Here is a 19,729-nt window from a genome sequence, read left to right as displayed (position 1 = left end):
TCTCTCTCTCCCCCATCCTGCTCTCTGTCTCTCTCTCCCCCATCCTGCTCTCTGTCTCTCTCTCCCCCATCCTGCTCTCTGTCTCTCTCTCTCTCTCCCCCATCCTGCTCTCTGTCTCTCTCTCCCCCATCCTGTGCTCTGTCTCTCTCTCCCCCATCCTGCTCTCTGTCTCTCTCTCCCCCATCCTGCTCTCTGTCTCTCTCTCCCCCATCCTGCTCTCTGTCTCTCTCTCTCTCCCCCATCCTGCTCTCTGTCTCTCTCTCCCCCATCCTGCTCTCTGTCTCTCTCTCTCCCATCCTGCTCTCTGTCTGTCTCTCTCTCCCCCATCCTGCTCTCTCTCTCTCTCTCTCTCCCCCATCCTGCTCTCTGTCTCTCTCTCCCCCATCCTGCTCTCTCTCTCTCTCCCCCATCCTGCTCTCTGTCTCTCTCTCTCTCTCCCATCCTGCTCTCTCTCTCTCTCTCTCCCCCATCCTGCTCTCTGTCTCTCTCTCCCCCATCCTGCTCTCTGTCTCTCTCTCCCCCATCCTGCTCTCTGTCTCTGTCTCTCTCTCCCCCATCGACAGAGGCAAATAACCACAGGGCAGTAGGCGCTTAGCAATCAATTCAAGGATGTGCCCTGCTGTTTCAAGCTGTTTTGACCTCCGCTAGGGGATGGCAACATAGAACATACTGTAACGGGATAGACCCTTTTCACCCTCATTAGTGCTTTGCTTGCACCTGTGTTTACCCTGCCTTTTCGACACAAAATGAACCCTGTGAAAAGGGCTCTATTGCTCTTCACTCTTCACCAACACGTTGAGCATGTGAGGGTAGTTGATGTATGGCATTTACAGTCATGGGTGTCAGTAAAGTAGAGCAAGAATCCATATCTTGGCACCTCAATGTGCGGTCCGGTGACCACCAGGGGGCCTTGAGGGCATTCCAGGGGCTCCCCAGCAAATTGATGAATTGGTCAACTTCAGCATTATTTCATTTACAAGTTAACGCCGTTAGCGAATGTAGAAAAATGACTATTCTGACTCTCAACCTACGTTACAGATAGATTGTCATGTGATTCTGGACAAAATCAAACAATCTAACAATGAATATGTTCTCAGATTTGGCCTGAAAGATAAAATCTCATCAAATGGGGGTCTGTGTCCCTAATGTGGACTAAATTAAGGGTCCTTGATATGAAAAGGGTTGAGAATTTTACCATTGGAATTGAAAGCAAAGATGAAGCAAAATGCACCGGAAATGTATTTGGAAGCCAAATAAACGAGCCTTCAGACCAATGTTCCCTTTCACCCAATCAGTGTTGGGGGTAACTCATTACAAAAGTAACATATTACATGTAATATATTACTTTTAGCAGTAACTCAGTAATATAACTTATTACTTTTACGTAGGATTTCAGTAATATTATACCAGTTACTTTGTCAAGTACACAAGTTACAAATTTAGTTACTTTCTATTTTTTAATCAAAGCACATATTTAAATAAAGATACAATCATTTCCTAATTAAACTGTGTTTTTATGCAAATACCCACTATAGATGACAATAACAAAGGAAAAGGATAACATTTCGAATTTTGGATTGTTTACACTAATCTTTACAAGTCGGCGATGTCATTCTGCTGCTGCTGTTATTTTGGTGAAAGTAATGCAAAAGTAGTGTAATAAGTAACGAGTTGCTCTACACAGACAGTAAAATTGTAGCAAGTAACATTACTTTCAAATGAAAGTAACTAGTAATATGTAGTATATTACATTTTGAAAGTAACTTGCCCAACACTGCAGCTGATACAGTAGTTATGGTGACTTATACATTTATCACACTGACCCCAGAATACAAGATATTAAAAGCAGTGTGTTTTTCCAAACTTCATCAAAGGACCAGCGGGGGCGCTCTCAGGGGTTCGGTGAAATTATTATGTTCACCGAAGCCCCACCGAAGGTGATGTTGCTCCAATTAGCATGAAGACGCGAAGAAGAGCCAGGGAGTCTCCTGTCAAAGTCACCTTCTCCCTCTGATGAAAGGCCTCCTCCTCCGGCGGCCTTGTCACCTAACTGAAGTATATAAGACTGGTTATGAGACTCTCATAAAGCCATTATCTCCAGCGCTCACAGTCACAGCGGGTTCAGGAGTGTGCCGGCTGATTTAGCATGGGGACGTGCAGCTCTGCTCTTTTTAATGAACGAAGGCATGAATTTATTTGACGCGTCAATAACACAGAAGGTCTACATTCATCGGTGGTGGATGAGTTGAGTTCCCTCCCCCCTCCCTCCCCTGATATGTGAAGCGCTTTGAGTGTCTAGATTAAGGCACTATATAAATCCAATCAATTATTATTATGATTATTATTATTGTTATTATCAACTCCAAGGAGGCTAAAACAAAGTATACACATAAACATGAATTTAAAAAACCATCAAGGATAACAGAAGAAAGCCTGGGGCTTATTTCCATTGTGCTCCTTTGGTGTTTAAGAGAAGTAGAAAAGGGGAGAAGAGAAAAGAAATGTAGACATGAAAGGCAAATTCACGATGTACCATTCATACATACATACAATAAAAACACAATATAAAAATACAAAATGTAGCAATGACTAATAGATTCAGTGATCCTATGAAATGAGGATCCTAACGAGATCCAAATCCCCATGAAACATTACCTAGATACTAGATAGTCTCTTTTAAAGCTGGCCAGTTTTGATTAGTTTAGGTAAACTGTTCCACTGTGCAGCTGCACAGTATAAGAATCTTTCTTTCCCCATCAGGTTTTTGAACTTGTAAGGAACGAAATCGGTAGAGCTCCCTCCGGTGGAATAATGGTGGTGGTCCCTAATAACGTATAACGTTCATACATGCCTATCCCAATCAGGATGGGTCTACTCAAACCCTATGTGACTGCGCCCCACTGTATATAAGACGGCCAGCCCTCAATACTGCATCCATTTTTCTTCAGCGTCAATTTATGTTATCCCCGGCCTTGGGGAAACCTGAGCATAGCATAAAAAGCTGACTCCCCTCTTTCCCAACTCCCAAAGATGACCATGCCACAAGGTTTGCAGTCCACAACAACGGAGTTGGTTTATTGACAAAACAGAGTAGCAAGATGAAGTCAGGGTGGGCGCAGCCAAATAAAACAAAATCTATGTTCAAGTTAATTATCTTACCTATCAAACAAAACAAAGGGAAATAAAAGACAAGCCACTTACTAAACTAAAGCAAAAACAGGAGAAAATAATAATAACAAAAAAGGGGCTTCTCACTCCTATAGGCTATAGGACTGCATTAAGTAGGTATATACGTTTACAGTTGAAAAGACAATCTAACAAGAAGTCTAACAGCAAACACTTGACATGGCATGGCATGGCATGGCACGGTCTGGTTGGGAGCGAGGAAGGAGGAGGAGTGAAGAGGCCTCGGAGACCTTTTTAAAGCCGGCCCCATCAGTCTCCCATCCAATCACCAGCCGCCACCTGCAGTAGACCCTTTTCACGGGGGCCATTTTGTGTCGAAAAGGCAGGGCAAACACAGGTGCAAGCAAAACAGTGATGAGGGTTTCCAACTTCCAATCAAGGAAGTTGGAAACCCTCATTATGGTGGCGGAGGGATGCCGCCGGGAGACAGAGATAACATCTCCTCTCCTCAGAGAAGCGGAGGCATCTGTTGCACAATACAATTCTAATGGATGGTATTGACTACATGTGCTTCTCGAGGCTATGAGCACAGAGAAACTGTTTCCGCAACATAAGGTTGTAAACGCTCCATCAGCAGACACCAGTTGTTACGCCTTTGTAAGTCAGCTTGTTTGTGCTTTCGAGATCTGTTTGACTGTTAATGAGGTCAACGAGGATTCAGAAGCACTCCCCCGCTATCATATCGTCATCTCGTTTCTGATGTAACTTGAATTTCATTATCTTGAGAGCTTATTTGAGATAACGTTGCTTTCTCCGAGAACTGTTTTGAAGCTGTTGCTTTCCAAATAGTGGAGATCTCACTTTGGGACATAACTGGATGGATTTACAACAAGCTTTACAACGTTGCAACTTTTTGCCAGGTCAAATGCGTAAAAAGTCAGCTGCTCTGGGAGGCCGATGAATGTAAACAAATGTCTGTATCAGTCGGGAGGGGGGGGGCAATGCGTAATTCTGCACGTTTTCTGAAAGCTTACGGATACGGACGAAATGGAGCAGTGCCACACACACTAGCACATTTGACTCTCTACTGCCCACTAGCGGATGTATTGCTTAACATGATACCACCGTGAAAGTCGCATGGAAGTATGTGGGCAGTGACGTTTACACCATTTGACACGGACACATTTATTTTCGTATGAAAATGGAGTATAATTGGGCCATTAAATTACTTTTTTCTAGCGTATGCACCTAGGCTGTGAGGTGAGGTTAGGACAGTTGGTTTCCAGGTTGAATGTGTCTGACAGTGTGTCTCTGACATCTCCAGAAAGCTATTCTTCTTACCATTCCGGATTTGACTTTATATTGACTCCAACACTGTTGTTGTGAAGAAACCACGTAAATGCAATTTTGGCATTTTCTTTTTTTAAATGGGAGTTGCTTCCATGACCCCTTGTGTACTTGAAACCTGATCAAGACATTGTATAATTTCAAAAATACACATGGTCGTCGGTGAAGAAGCAATCGTTAACGTTGCATGGAACAGGCCTGCCAACAGAAAGGCCCTAATGAATCTCTCTGACTTTGAACGATTTCTCGCCCTCCTCCTTCCAAATGTGAGACTCTCAGCAGCTCCGACACGAGGCGACAGCCATCCAATCATTCAGAGTAATATCCCGCTAATGGCGAGTCGCATGGCAGCCATTACAGTGACACTCACCGGTGTGCGTGGACCGGAGGATTCTCAATAATTCATGCAAAAGCCTTCTTTCAAATTGATGCTGAAATATCACGGCCATTTCGTCCTGCCGTGAACCTCGACGCTGCTTGCGACATCGTGCGAAAAGAGCAATTTGGACCAATTTTGTCATCGGCAAAATGCATAATTCCCCGTTCGTTTAGCCGACTTTAATAGGTTTAATTGCAGTGTTATTTTTATTAAATGTGTTTGTGTGCGACTGGGCATGACATGCCTGTGGGTAGGATACTGTACAGTAGTATGACTCATGCCATCTACGGTTGCGCTGCCTGGGGGGAATATAACTAGTCATTATCTGTATTCGCCCAGGTTGAATCCAGCCGTTTCCGCTGTCAGACAAAGGCCAGGGTGATCTCTTCTGTTTATCATGAAAGTAACAGAAAGGCATATTGCTGTAGTGCCAGCTCTCTGAAGCACTCCCACCTGTGTCTTCCCCCAGTGTCCCACCATGCCTTGTGTCTGTCTGCCCTCCACGGCCCTCATCTGTCCTCCCCCCAGCAGCCAGAGCTCACTCACCTTCCTGTACTGTGTGTACCCCCTCCTGTAGACCGGCCCGTGGCAGCACAGAGGCAACCTCATGTATTCTGCTGCCTGACACGTCTTCATATTGTACTGCTTTTGTGCATGTCCAATTTACTGCCAGTGTTATCTGTCCCCGGCTCCTCTGCACTGTTGTTGTTGTTGTTGCTGCTGCTGGCTGCTAGTGTCTGCGCTCCTCAAAGGGGATTTCACTCCTATTACAGTTTGGTTGCCAAAATAAACAAGAATTATTCACACGATGCAACGGCACAACTCCAAGGTGGGGTTTTTTTTACATTCATTTTCATATCCCGAGTCAAACAATAAAAAAAAAAAAACTCTCATCCTTCTCTGACACCGTCTTTGCTCTGGCAAATATGCAATCAAATGAATGTCAAACCCTCACTGAAAGTGCGCAAACACAGCGGCTACGACGAGCTAATATTTACAGTCACCTTCTTTATTCTGTCATAGCTTTGGAATTATTCATATCAGCCGGCGCTGTTAGAATGTGAAGGTGCTGTGGGGCAAATTCGTACACATAAAACGCCTCAAGCCCCGCACGTCATCGTTTCTCTGGGAAATTGCGAGTTCCTTCCCCGCGGCAACTGCTGGCTTTTGTGTGCCGCCGCAGCGACCCGACAGCGGAGAATTCCTCCGGGTGCCATTGACAGGTCTGTCTGTAGTCTTCCGTGCTCTCTCAGGCATGATAGTCGATCCCAGAGGCTAGCCTGGGGAGCAGCCGGTCCCTCGAGGCGCTGTTCTTCTTCTTCTTCTCCACGCTGCAAAACCTCACCGTCACCCTCTCGCATGCAGCCCTCCTCCTCCAACAAGCCGAGCACGTGCGTGCAAACAATCACGCCTTCAAAGCAAGAGAGAACACTCTGATCAGCCTTGACATGCTCCCTCCCTGCGATTCAGAGGCACATATTTATACTTATATATTTATATATATTTATTCTGTCTGTTCACAGGCAGCAGGATTATGCCAACAGCATGCGTTGTGTTGTGTACAGTATGAGAGGTGGGGTGCGCCGCTATAGCTAGAATCACCTCCCGGAAAGACAGAGTGCTGTTCCTTCAGACACGGGCAGGTAATGGACGTCAATAGCGGGATAAAATGGCCATAGGGGGTGTCCTGGGGGGCCATCAATCTAGCGACTTCGCTGCAGGTGTCGCTGTGAGGACTAGCTAAGGCAAATTGATTTTGAAGGAGTCGTCGAGGAGTTTCACTCCAAAATGAAAAATCGACCACGTGAAAGAAAACACTGCTGCTCTCACTGGATCAACAGAGCGATCTGAGAAAAATGTTCTCAAGGTCAGTGCAGAAGTTAAAGCTGCAGGATGCAATATACAATGGGAGACAGGGGCTTAAAGTACTTGACTTGTACTTAAAGTTGCACTAGGCACATTTTTAAGCTGTGCAGCCACTTCTATACGTGACGCGTGCGTCCGTTTGTCGCAGCAGAGGATAGACCAATCAGGTGTAGCCTGTGACTTGCTCCTAAACCTGCACTGCTTACTTCAACACCTGGGTGTGATTTTGTATTTATTTATGTACAAATAACACCGACCTTCTCGGCCTAACGTGGGGCTACACCACAGAGGAGCGGCCCGTCCCTACTTATTGAGACACTGTCGATTTGCCCAAATGAATCTCTTGTGTGGTGTGGACACTGAAATCCAGACTAAACAGAGCTGGACTCACCAACGTTAGATCTTCTCCTCTCGTCTCTTTGGTATCTTTGGTGGAAACCTAAAGCATCACAGAGCGATTGGCATGTGAGCTGTGTGACATTTGCTGACCTCACACTGCGCAGGATTTCTGGCTATTGAAGTTCAGGTTTTTCAAATAGTCACCTCTCGCTGCCTGTAGAAAATGCTCCGTCGCAGCCCACGACGCAATGATGATGTCACATCATCGATGATGATGTCAGAGTTCACCTCGTGAGGTCATCGGTGATGTCAGAGTTTCCCCTGTGAGGTCATCAGCGATGTCAGACGGTCTAGGCTGACTGTGATGGCAGACGTGACTTTATGAGGTCATCGATGATGTCATACCTCCCCGGACGTTGTGACATCACCAACGATGTCATACCCCAGGTGGGGGGGGGTATATAAGGTTCTGTTATGATATGTATGGTCCTATTCCCTTTCTGCAATCTGTATGCTCTGTATGCTACTCTGTATACTGCTTCTGCCTGTGATACTTCATTAAAGCTTGAAAGACATCTCTGTGGTTCTAATCGATCACTGCCCGTGAGCCCTTACCTAAGATCTGGCAAACTTCACACAAGGCAAGCACACAAACTTCCTTACAAACTGGTCCTTCGAACGGATCCGAGGACTTACGACGCTCCGAGATGGAACAGGAGTCAGGTGAGCTCGCTCTGGATCCGGCACCCCACCAACCAGAGGAGCAATTCCTTCCCCAGCAGTCCAAAACACCTGGATACGCCACGAGTAGTCAGAGGCCGGTCCCCCTACACTCCCCTCCACCCTACCAAGACCAGCCCCAGTACAACCCAGCATACCCCCCAGCTAACCTGCAGGGCTACCCTTCCCCACCGCAGTATGGGGATCCAGCGTATGGACAACAGCCATACCCCATGGGTGCTGGGCAGCAGTACCCCGGACAGCCTGGGCAGTACCCCGGACAGCCTGGCCAGTACACCGGACAGCCTGGGGCCCCCACCATCACTGTCCAACCCACAGTGTACATGACCTGCCCCCCACTGGAGCACCCACTCAACGACTACCTTGCCTACTCCATCTTCACCATGCTGTGCAGCTGTTTCGCACTTGGAATAGCTGCCCTCATCCACTACTCATCAACCATCTCAACGCGTGAAGCCAACCACTCGGGCGACCAGCTGATGGCGGAGTGCAACTGCCGGATGGCCATGATACTGTACCACGTGTCCCTGGGAATCGGCATCACCATTATCATCCTCTCCATCATCTACGTCGTCGTTGTCTGGTCTATCGACTCCATCTCAACGCGTGAAGCCAACCACTCGGGCGACCAGCTGATGGCGGAGCGCAACAGCCGGATGGCCATGATACTGAACCACGTGTCCCTGGGAATCGGCATCACCATTTTCATCCTCTCCATCATCTACGTCGTCGTCGTCTGGTCTGCTTTGCAATAATTCCCTTTTCTGTGTCTTTCCCATAATCCCTTTCTGCAATCTGTATACTCTGTATGCTGCTTTTCTGCCTGTGATACTTCATTAAAGATTGAAAGACATCTCTGTGGTTCTGATCGATCACTGCCCGTGAGCCCTTACCTAAGATCCGGCAACTTCACACAAGGCAAGCACACAAACTTCCTTACACTGCCAATGTGCGAAATTGCCTAGAACAGCTGTAACTTAGCCATTTGATTATCGAAATTATAACACTTCTCGTCTACATTTCAGAAAGGCTGCTGCATGTGTCAGCTAATAATGCCTTCTACAGTATCTAAACTGGGAAATGGGGAAACATGAAACTTTGATATCTAGTGTTTTGGAACTGAATTCAGTTGTTGGTTGTGGAAAGAGACTTTGAGCGCCTAAATATTGAGCAAGTGCCCTGAAGCAGAAAGCAGGGAAGTGGGCGATTTTCAGTGCCCATATTTTCCAAGTGCCAAATCCAACCCCCCCCCCCTCCCCCCCATAATGGTTTCATGATTTACAACAATGTTACCTCTCTGCCTCTCTGCGGAGAGCCGGGCCACTTGTACGCCTCGTGCCCATTAGCTGCTCAGCGGAGGCACTTTACCTCTGTGAGGAAGCAAGGTAGGTATCCGTGACGAGAGCGACTCCCGGGCGCCACCATCAAAGGCACGGGACAAAGGCAGCGACGCCGTATACAGAGAGATTGTCACACTTTTTTTTTTGTATTATTGCAACCTCATTTCCCCAGTCATTGAGTCGCTAATTAATTCCCAAAGCACCCAGGAGATAGCTCAGGGATCCAATTGCCGACAGAACAGGCAATTGTCAAACCTTATCAGTTCACCTGCTTGAGTCTCCCTCTCGCTTTCTCTTGACTGATACTCTCGTCCCTGGGCCCGGTGACGCCGTGGCGAGAAGCGATACCGACCGCCCCCATTCGTTTAGCTCACCGTCATTCACCAGAGGGCGAACAGATATTCACTTTGTTCTTTGTATAAAGCGAGTTCACTCCATTATGTACCGAAAGTATCCCGTACGTCATATCGACGCGTAAGAAGTGCATCCCTCTGAAGACGCCCTTTTCAACTGTTTCTTTTCTCTTTTTTTTTTCCAAGATGCCGAGTCCCGTTCGATTTCCGTCTCGGAGGCAGTAGCTTTGTTTCTCGTCCCCGGAGACGTCGTATAGGAATACATTACAGACATACATTATATACATATGAAACACAGCAAAGTTGGCTTCGCCTGGCTGTATAAATCTGGCCAGGACTCCGGCGTTGTACAGTGAAATTGTCTCGGGCGTTAACGACAACACAGGCAATCATAAGCAGCCCAAACGAGCGAGGCTGTTTATCACGAAGGAGGAGGGGGGGGGGGGGGGGATTAACTTCAAAGGGATTTCAAAATGTCCGTGTGGAATGTAGGCTCCGGGATGAATTATGGATGGAAAAATGCAAAACGAGAGTAATGTGCTGACACAATTTGTCACACGCCCTGTGAATACCTAAGTTGCAGCGCGGCCGCGTTAGCGTAGCCACAGAGCGTAGAGCAGAGGCACTCAGGTGGTGTGGTTTCCCCACAGAGCGTAGGGCAGAGAGGCACTCAGGTGGTGTGGTTTCCCACAGAGCGTAGAGCAGAGGCACTCAGGTGGTGTGGTTTCCCCACAGAGCGTAGGGCAGAGAGGCACTCAGGTGGTGTGGTTTCCCCGCCCCGCTGGAGGTTGCGCGGCCCCCGTAACCCACACCCGCTTCATGGTGAATAACTTATGAAGCCGTTTGCTTGGAGGCGAGAGCTGCCAGCCTCGATACAGCTGTGAGAAGTTTCACTTTGCTCTGACTTGAAACCCGTGAGTGTGATTTGAAGGCCATGTATCATTCCCAAGCTTTCTTTAAAAGCCCGCCTCGCTGTCAGTTTGGCGAGGATGCACATTTGAGCGCTGACATTTTGATGGATAGGGAGGCGAACAGCAGCACGGATCTCAGATGCTCGGGGGAGAATCTTTTTTTTTTTTGGGGGGTTGTTTTTTCCCTGAATGCAGCAGGTGACCAAGTCAAGTCGATACTTAACATATCGTCTGTCATGTTTCGTTGCATGCTCTGTGTGTTTTACTCACCTTAGGTTTTACTAACCTTTTGTACTATTAATTTTTTTGTACTATTAATTTTTTTTCTTTTTCAAGATTACATCAACCTGCCATGGGACTACAGGTGGAAACTAGCCCTTGGGCTATAACCTGGCATGTTTACTGTACGGCTGTACTGTTCATCAATGTGCAATGTCCCATTCTTTAAATAAATGAATCTGAATCTGAATCTGATTGTATTTATACTAAGAATTGGGTGGAGACTCTGGAGATGATGCGCCATGGCTGCAGTTATGGAAATCACCCGCTCCGCGGGCTCCCAAAATCATGACTGACAGACAGACAGACAGACTCCACCCACCCACCCACCCATCGTGCAACTGTGCGCTATTGGCTCATACTACATCACACTTGCTCGAGTGACATCACTGATGCAGTGGGTGGATAAATCCAGAAGGAGGAGGTGAAGGATGCCGGCTGGCATAAAACATCAAAGATGAAGAAGAAGAGAGCAAGCTCTCAGCAGGGAAACAGTGTTACTGATGATATCACAACTGCCTGAGTGACATCACTGATGACATCACTGATGACATCACAATCGTGACTGACACCGCCACGGACACTGCCAGCCACTTTTAGCCAATTCTAAGTAAGAAGATACAGTAGCACCAAATCATAACAAAAGTAATCTCATGACAGTTTTCATCCAGAGCAGGTCAAGACCTCTTTAATTTAGACTCAACAACTGAAACACTTCCCACAGAGCATAGCAGCACTCGGCGACGGGCCGACGGCGGCATGGAAAAGTCCACCATTAACAGGGAGAAACCTCGAGCAGACCTGGCTCCAGGTGGGCGTTGTAAAATATCTGAAAGGGGAACTCATACCGTTAATAAATCTTTACCTCTTTATATGACTTTGCACCGAGGAGAGCACTGGACATGTCTTCGTTTGACTGATTAAACGGATCAAAATGCTCGTCAGCGACGGGCGGCGCTCGAGCGGAAATGATGAAGTGGAAAGTAGCTTTTCTGTCATCCAGTCTCCAGAGGTGATGAATGTGAAGGAATGAAGGACGACTGACACAACACAATATAAAGCCAGTCAAGCCCAACCTGTGGGCCGGGGCTGAGACGGTAGGGAAACAGTGGATGGATAAATCCAGAAGGATGCCGACTTGCCATAAAACACCACAGAAGAAGAAAAAGTGGGCCCGGGGCTCACTGGTGGTGGGCCGTGAATGTATTGCAAGTGGGCTGCCAAATCATTTGTAAAACATTACAATCTTTGTGAAAAATATATATATTATTATGAGAATGTATTTCTCTATTGTTAAATGATACCATTATTTAACTCATTGAGTGCCAATGACGACTTTAGTCGTCAATTGCTTTAGTAACGTTGAGTGCCAATGACGACTAAAGTCGTCAATTGCGTTTTTTGATGGTGGGACGTGGATCAAAGCCTAATATATCTCCTGTAAAATTTTGGGGCATGTTGAAGGTGTATAACCTATTTTACCGACCCATTAGGTGGCGACAGTGCTCTCCAGATTAGAGGAAGGTCCGAAAACAGCAGGAAAAACCTCCGTGATCAAAGAGAAACCGCTCATGCTGCAGCCAGAGCCATATAGATGGCTCTGACTTGCTGTTGCTTGTTGGCTGCGAACAGCAGTCAATCCGCGCACACAACTGAGCCCCTCTGCCTCTGTCTGTCTGTCTGCATAGTTTCTTCACACGATTAGCCGCCAGAAAGGCAGCACCCGACGCCGAAGGGCCAAACCTTTCCCTGCAGTCCGGTTTGGCATTTCCTTGTCGCGCTGGGAGCCGGCGCAAAAAAACGGAGCTCTCCGAAAATAGACTGGGTGCGTGTGGCTGTGTGTTAGTGTGGGGAGGAGGTTGCAGCTGAGGGGGGGAGAGGGGGGTGGGGCACGCAGGCACCACACAACTACACCACGTCACTACATCAGAAAATATTATCTTCAGACTCAGTGAATGTGCTTGAAATGCTGCATTTCACAAAAGGCGGAATAACTCAGCTTCTAATTTGAAAAGTGTATTTTTGCTCAAAACAGCCTATCTTCTCCGGCTCATAACTAAAGAACGGAAAATGGGATCAATAAACTTTTTTTGCAGATGATAGAAGAGAGTCTCATCGTTCTTTGTGCGTGTTCGGTGTTTACATAGTAATATCACACAATATTCTGTGGGCCTCGAGAAATCACTGAAAACGCTCTGAAACTCTGGCACTGGGAGCGTCCGTTCTCCAAAAGTGGCTGGCACTCAATGAGTTAATTGGAAATCAATTATCAATTAGTTTTTCTTTAATAGGCAGATAGCCCCTCACTTTTACTTTCTGATTTCTGTGTGGTGCTGATGGACAGCTCCTTTTATCGTTAAAATAAATGGTGCTCTGATAACACATTATGTGGCCTCTGTATTGTTTACGGATGGATGTGGGCTGTGCACATTTTATTTTATTTTCAAGGTGGCCATGAGTCGGAAAAAGTTGGGAACCGCTGCGATATAACATTTGAGAAGTTTATTGTTGTCGGTTATTATTTTTGCTCATATTGTAGGTGGAGAGATGAGAGGGAAGAGTAAAACCTAGGATCAATGCGTGCAGTAGAGTAAATCAGCGTGTCACACTGCAGTGAAACTCCATGTACCAGTGTCACACTGTTGAATGTCTCATTCGGGTTAAGCCGTTTACATAATTGATTCCCTGTAATTCGTCTCCCTGTTGCCCGAAATAAACCAGTTGAGAGATTCTCCCCCTCCACCTCACTCTGACGCAGCCACAGGAGTTTACAGGGCAAAGAAATGATGATCCTCACTGCTGCTGCCATGGTTTGTGTTGACATCAGAATGTACCGATGTGGGTGTCAACTCTGTCAAACTCGCAGCACTATGCCAGACAGCGGAAACCTAAAGTGAAAGCAGTGAGAGGTTTCCATGCCACAGTAACCAGTTAAATATGGGAGTGGACCAGGCATCATAATTATCTCATAGTATAATTTACCAATGTTATTGTAACCCAGTTCTGATGTTTACATGCATCAACCCAAAAGTGCTGTAGCTTACTCAGCAGGTTGAGAATGCTTCAGTGCGATTAAGAGTTTGTTTTGGCATCCAGCGGCAAGCAGAGGGTTCAGGTAGTCTGCTATAAGAGCCCCCCAGAGAATAGGTGCGTTTCCATCCACCTGGTTTTATGCACATTGTAAAGTATCACGTTAGAAAATATTGATGGAAACAGGAACATTTGAAGAAGAAAAAATCCTCTATTCTGCAAAGAAAAAAGGTTTTTAGGCTCGTGCGAGGTGTGTTTTTTTGCCTTTTTCGAAAAAGAGTTGGAAACACACACACTGGCAAGTTGTCCGCTCTGCTGCGATGTGTTCTACTGGCGGAACCGAGCCGGCGCCCGACCAGCCCAACAAACGACCCGATAATCCTGCAGCAGATCAACTGTTGTTCTGGATGCTAAAGTGTCGCACCCAACTGTTTTATGAATTGATCTGTGATATCGGCCGTATCACCGTCAGAAAGAAATACGGCCACCAGCAGACTATATGACACAATAATTATAAGTAAGTAAGTTAAGTTTTAAGTTGATAATTATTAATTAAGTTGATAATTATTAATTATCACTTCTCCTACAGTATGGCAAGTAACCACTCCAAAGCTCTGTGCATGTCTCACTCCCCCCATACACGACCTACTTATTCGCTTACAGCAACAGCTGTTAATGGAAACGCACCGGATTCGAATTTTAAGGTTGTCGACTTTTCGGAAGTTCGCTCACAATTTGCGCAGAACCTGAACGGAAAGCCATTGCTATTGGCTGCTGCAGTGATCAAGCCTGTGACGGGCTAGCGAGAGGCTTCACTGAGCATTAGGCTTCTGTTTTAGCCACACCGACAAGCAGAATCTGAGCCCAGGTCTCAGAGGTGGGCTTGTAATCCAGCTGTGGGCTGATCAGATTGCTCACTGGTGTAATGAGGTGCTAAATTAGACAAATTGAACTCCAGCTCCTGAGACCTTCACAAAGAGACACTCCGTGTTTTTGCTCAGGCTCGCCCGCTACATCATCCCCAAAGTAAACGCGGCTTCATTTGAAAAAGGAGCGATGCAAATAGAGCGATGCAAATAGCCCCGAAGGACAAAACGCACTCCCCGAATGAGATCGTGCTGCTGCACGTTCTCGGGAATTACGGGAGGAGAATTTTTTTTTGATTCCACCTAATCCTGAATGTACTATAATTAAGTGAGGCTTCACAGCAAAGCTTTGGGATGAGTGTACATTCATACATATTCATGAATGGTGCCTCAAATTAAAACAGAATGCAAAATGGAAAGAATCCATCACCGGTATTCTCCCAATCTGCTCATTTTCCACATTGTTTCATACGTCTTTTCTTCTGAGTGTTGCTTTATATGGGTCTTTTGCTCGCTGGATAATGTCTGATTCTTCTCCCTCTTCATTTCCGACCAGCCTGCTCTCCATGTCCATTACTAGAAGAGCACTGGGAGAGTGCAGAGCCAAGGTCAATGGTCCAGTCATGCACATGTTGTGAGTCGGATGGGATCCGCTTCCTTGGCCCGTGCTAGCTACACCCTTCCACAAAGTTTGGGTGGGGGGAAGGGGGCGGTCATAGGGAGTGGGGATTCGAGGGGTGTGTAGGGGTGACTCCTGTAGGGGCATATGTGTGGTGGTGGGGGTGGGGGTGGGGTTCGAGGGTAGTCTAAAAGGTTTGCGCTTGTTCAGGAGAACCCTGCTCACACTCACACACATTCACACCTGGATGCTGACCAGTACAACCACAGTCTGATCTGATGGCCACTGAGCAGCTCCACTGCACCGCAGTGGTTCCCCACCCAGATTTTTCTAAATTGAAAACTATGAGCATGGACTTTGAGCTAGGTCTTATGTGAACTTGCACAACAGTGGACAGCAGTCTGGGTCCGTCTTAACTAGGCTTGCCTGGTCTTTATTTTTGTAGATAATGTATGCATATCAGTAACCATAGTGTATGTATAATAATATCAGTAACCACAGTGTATGTATAATAATATCAGTAACCATAGTGTATGTATAATAATATCAGTAACCATAGTGTATGTATGATAATATCAGTAACCATAGTGTATGTATAATAATATCAGTAACCATAGTGTATGTATGATAATATCAGTAACCATAGTGTATGTATAATAATATCAGTAACCATAGTGTATGTATAATAATATCAGTAACCATAGTGTATGTATAATAATAGCAGTAACCATAGTGTATGTATAATAATATCAGTAACCATAGTGTATGTATAATAATATCAGTAACCATAGTGTATGTATAATAATATCAGTAACCATAGTGTATGTATAATAATATCAGTAACCATAGTGTATGTATAATAATAGCAGTAACCATAGTGTATGTAATAATATCAGTAACCATAGTGTATGTATAATAATATCAGTAACCATAGTGTATGTATAATAATATCAGTAACCATAGTGTATGTATGATAATATCAGTAACCATAGTGTATGTATAATAATATCAGTAACCATAGTGTATGTATAATAATATCAGTAACCATAGTGTATGTATAATAATATCAGTAACCATAGTGTATGTATAATAATAGCAGTAACCATAGTGTATGTAATAATATCAGTAACCATAGTGTATGTATGATAATATCAGTAACCATAGTGTATGTATAATAATATCAGTAACCATAGTGTATGTATAATAATATCAGTAACCATAGTGTATGTATAATAATAGCAGTAACCATAGTGTATGTATAATAATATCAGTAACCATAGTGTATGTATAATAATATCAGTAACCATAGTGTATGTATAATAATAGCCGTAACCATAGTGTATGTATAATAATATCAGTAACCATAGTGTATCTATAATAATATCAGTAACCATAGTGTATGTATAATAATATCAGTAACCATAGTGTATGTATAATAATATCAGTAACCATAGTGTATGTATAATAATATCAGTAACCATAGTGTATGTATAATAATATCAGTAACCATAGTGTATATATAATAATATCAGTAACCATAGTGTATGTATAATAATATCAGTAACCATAGTGTATGTATAATAATAGCAGTAACCATAGTGTATGTATGATAATAGCAGTAACCATAGTGTATGTATGATAATATCAGTAACCATAGTGTATGTATAATAATATCAGTAACCATAGTGTATGTATAATAATATCAGTAACCATAGTGTATGTATAATAATATCAGTAACCATAGTGTATGTATAATAATAGCAGTAACCATAGTGTATGTATGATAATATCAGTAACCATAGTGTATGTATAATAATAGCAGTAACCATAGTGTATGTATAATAATATCAGTAACCATAGTGTATGTATGATAATATCAGTAACCATAGTGTATGTATAATAATATCAGTAACCATAGTGTATATATAATAATATCAGTAACCATAGTGTATGTATAATAATAGCAGTAACCATAGTGTATGTATAATAATATCAGTAACCATAGTGTATGTATAATAATAGCAGTAACCATAGTGTATGTATGATAATATCAGTAACCATAGTGTATGTATGATAATATCAGTAACCATAGTGTATGTATAATAATATCAGTAACCATAGTGTATGTAATAATATCAGTAACCATAGTGTATGTATAATAATAGCAGTAACCATAGTGTATGTATGATAATATCAGTAACCATAGTGTATATATAATAATATCAGTAACCATAGTGTATGTATAATCATATCAGTAACCATAGTGTATGTAATAATATCAGTAACCATAGTGTATGTATGATAATATCAGTAACCATAGTGTATGCATAATAATATCAGTAACCATAGTGTATGTATAATAATATCAGTAACCATAGTGTATATATAATAATATCAGTAACCATAGTGTATGTATAATAATATCAGTAACCATAGTGTATGTATAATAATATCAGTAACCATAGTGTATGTATAATAATATCAGTAACCATAGTGTATGTATAATAATATCAGTAACCATAGTGTATGTATAATAATATCAGTAACCATAGTGTATGTATAATAATATCAGTAACCATAGTGTATGTATAATAATATCAGTAACCATAGTGTATGTATAATAATATCAGTAACCATAGTGTATGTATAATAATATCAGTAACCATAGTGTATGTATAATAATATCAGTAACCATAGTGTATGTATAATAATATCAGTAACCATAGTGTATGTATAATAATATCAGTAACCATAGTGTATGTATAATAATATCAGTAACCATAGTGTATGTATAATAATATCAGTAACCATAGTGTATGTATAATAATATCAGTAACCATAGTGTATGTATAATAATATCAGTAACCATAGTGTATGTATGATAATATCAGTAACCATAGTGTATGTATGATAATATCAGTAACCATAGTGTATGTATAATAATATCAGTAACCATAGTGTATGTATAATAATATCAGTAACCATAGTGTATGTATAATAATATCAGTAACCATAGTGTATGTATAATAATATCAGTAACCATAGTGTATGTATAATAATATCAGTAACCATAGTGTATGTATGATAATATCAGTAACCATAGTGTATGTATAATAATATCAGTAACCATAGTGTATGTATAATAATATCAGTAACCATAGTGTATATATAATAATATCAGTAACCATAGTGTATGTATAATAATATCAGTAACCATAGTGTATGTATAATAATATCAGTAACCATAGTGTATGTATGATAATATCAGTAACCATAGTGTATGTATAATAATATCAGTAACCATAGTGTATGTATGATAATATCAGTAACCATAGTGTATGTATAATAATATCAGTAACCATAGTGTATGTATAATAATATCAGTAACCATAGTGTATGTATAATAATATCAGTAACCATAGTGTATGTATAATAATATCAGTAACCATAGTGTATGTATAATAATATCAGTAACCATAGTGTATGTATGATAATATAAGTAACCATCTCGAGATAGTTGGGAGGGGGGAATCTTGGCCACAATCTGGCAAATTCTCCTCAGGTCTAGGGGGAGGCATAAGGAGTTTTTGACAGGGTTTTTAACGCGGCAGCCCGTACACGACAAGAGCTGTCATTGGGAAATACAGAGGATTTACTTTGTGCAACAAGACTAGTGTTCTGAGACCATCCCGACTTCATCGAGGTCCTCAAGTGTGTCTGTAGACAATAAATATTCAATACGCTGTCAAATTCTGCCACAACTCTCTAGTGAACGAGGCTCTCGTTCGCCACAAATTCCTTGATGATAAGCTCTTTGTATTTCATGGCATTTTCTAACTCTTATCTTATACACAGCACCAACAGAAACTGCCATTCACATGTGGTTCAATCCTTTGCTGGGCCGATATCCAATGGGAAGCCTCGCATGAGCAACATCATGCACAGCATAATGACTGATGAATATGACTTTCAGTCTGCCTAGTCCAAAACTGAATTATATCAGCAGACATCACTGCTGATCTGTAATTCAGTTTGGACCGTGTGCAGATATGTCTAACTGTCGTTTGGACCAATCAGAATGACGTGATGGGGGCATGTGGGTGGTGTAGAGGTAAAAGCACTCGCCTACCACCGCGGAGGCCCTGGTTCAATTTCCGGCACTTCCGTCTTGGTCAGACATTCCTACAGACACAATAGGCCTTTTTCACAGCAGCCATTCTGTGTGTCTAAAAGGTAGGAAGTAACACAGGTGCGCCAAAACATGAATTAGGTTTTCCAACTTCCAGTCCATTTAGGTGTTCTAGTGCTGGGGTCTTAATGAATCATTTGCTTTCACCTGTGTTTACCCTGCCTTTTAGACACAAAATGGCGTCTCTGAAAAAGGTCCCGTTGGCCGTGTCTGCGCTTGGTGCATGATGTGTCTATGTTGGCTGACAGTCAGTCACACCACAGTCACATGTGTAGTCCGAATGGAAAACCGTTGGATCTTATTGTTTTCCTGCTTGAGAGATTTATAAAGCCCGGTCAGCCAAA

The 19,729-nt window shown here is 43.3% G+C and overlaps 1 protein-coding gene across 1 annotated transcript in view; it reads left to right on the top strand.

Annotated features, from left to right (window-relative positions):
• The window catches only part of LOC310783898 (zinc finger matrin-type protein 4-like), a gene marked incomplete at its 5' end in the record, with an annotated part of 143,663 nt that overhangs the window by 123,563 nt on the left and 371 nt on the right, over positions 1 to 19,729 (top strand). The gene's annotated exons all lie outside the window — the stretch shown is intronic.

Source organism: Poromitra crassiceps (assembly GCF_964638095.1).
Source record: "Poromitra crassiceps genome assembly, chromosome: 10".
In the NCBI taxonomy this organism is placed as follows: domain Eukaryota; kingdom Metazoa; phylum Chordata; class Actinopteri; order Beryciformes; family Melamphaidae; genus Poromitra; species Poromitra crassiceps.
Note: the sequence above shows the minus strand (reverse complement) of the source record. Positions and strands in the feature narration are given on the sequence as shown.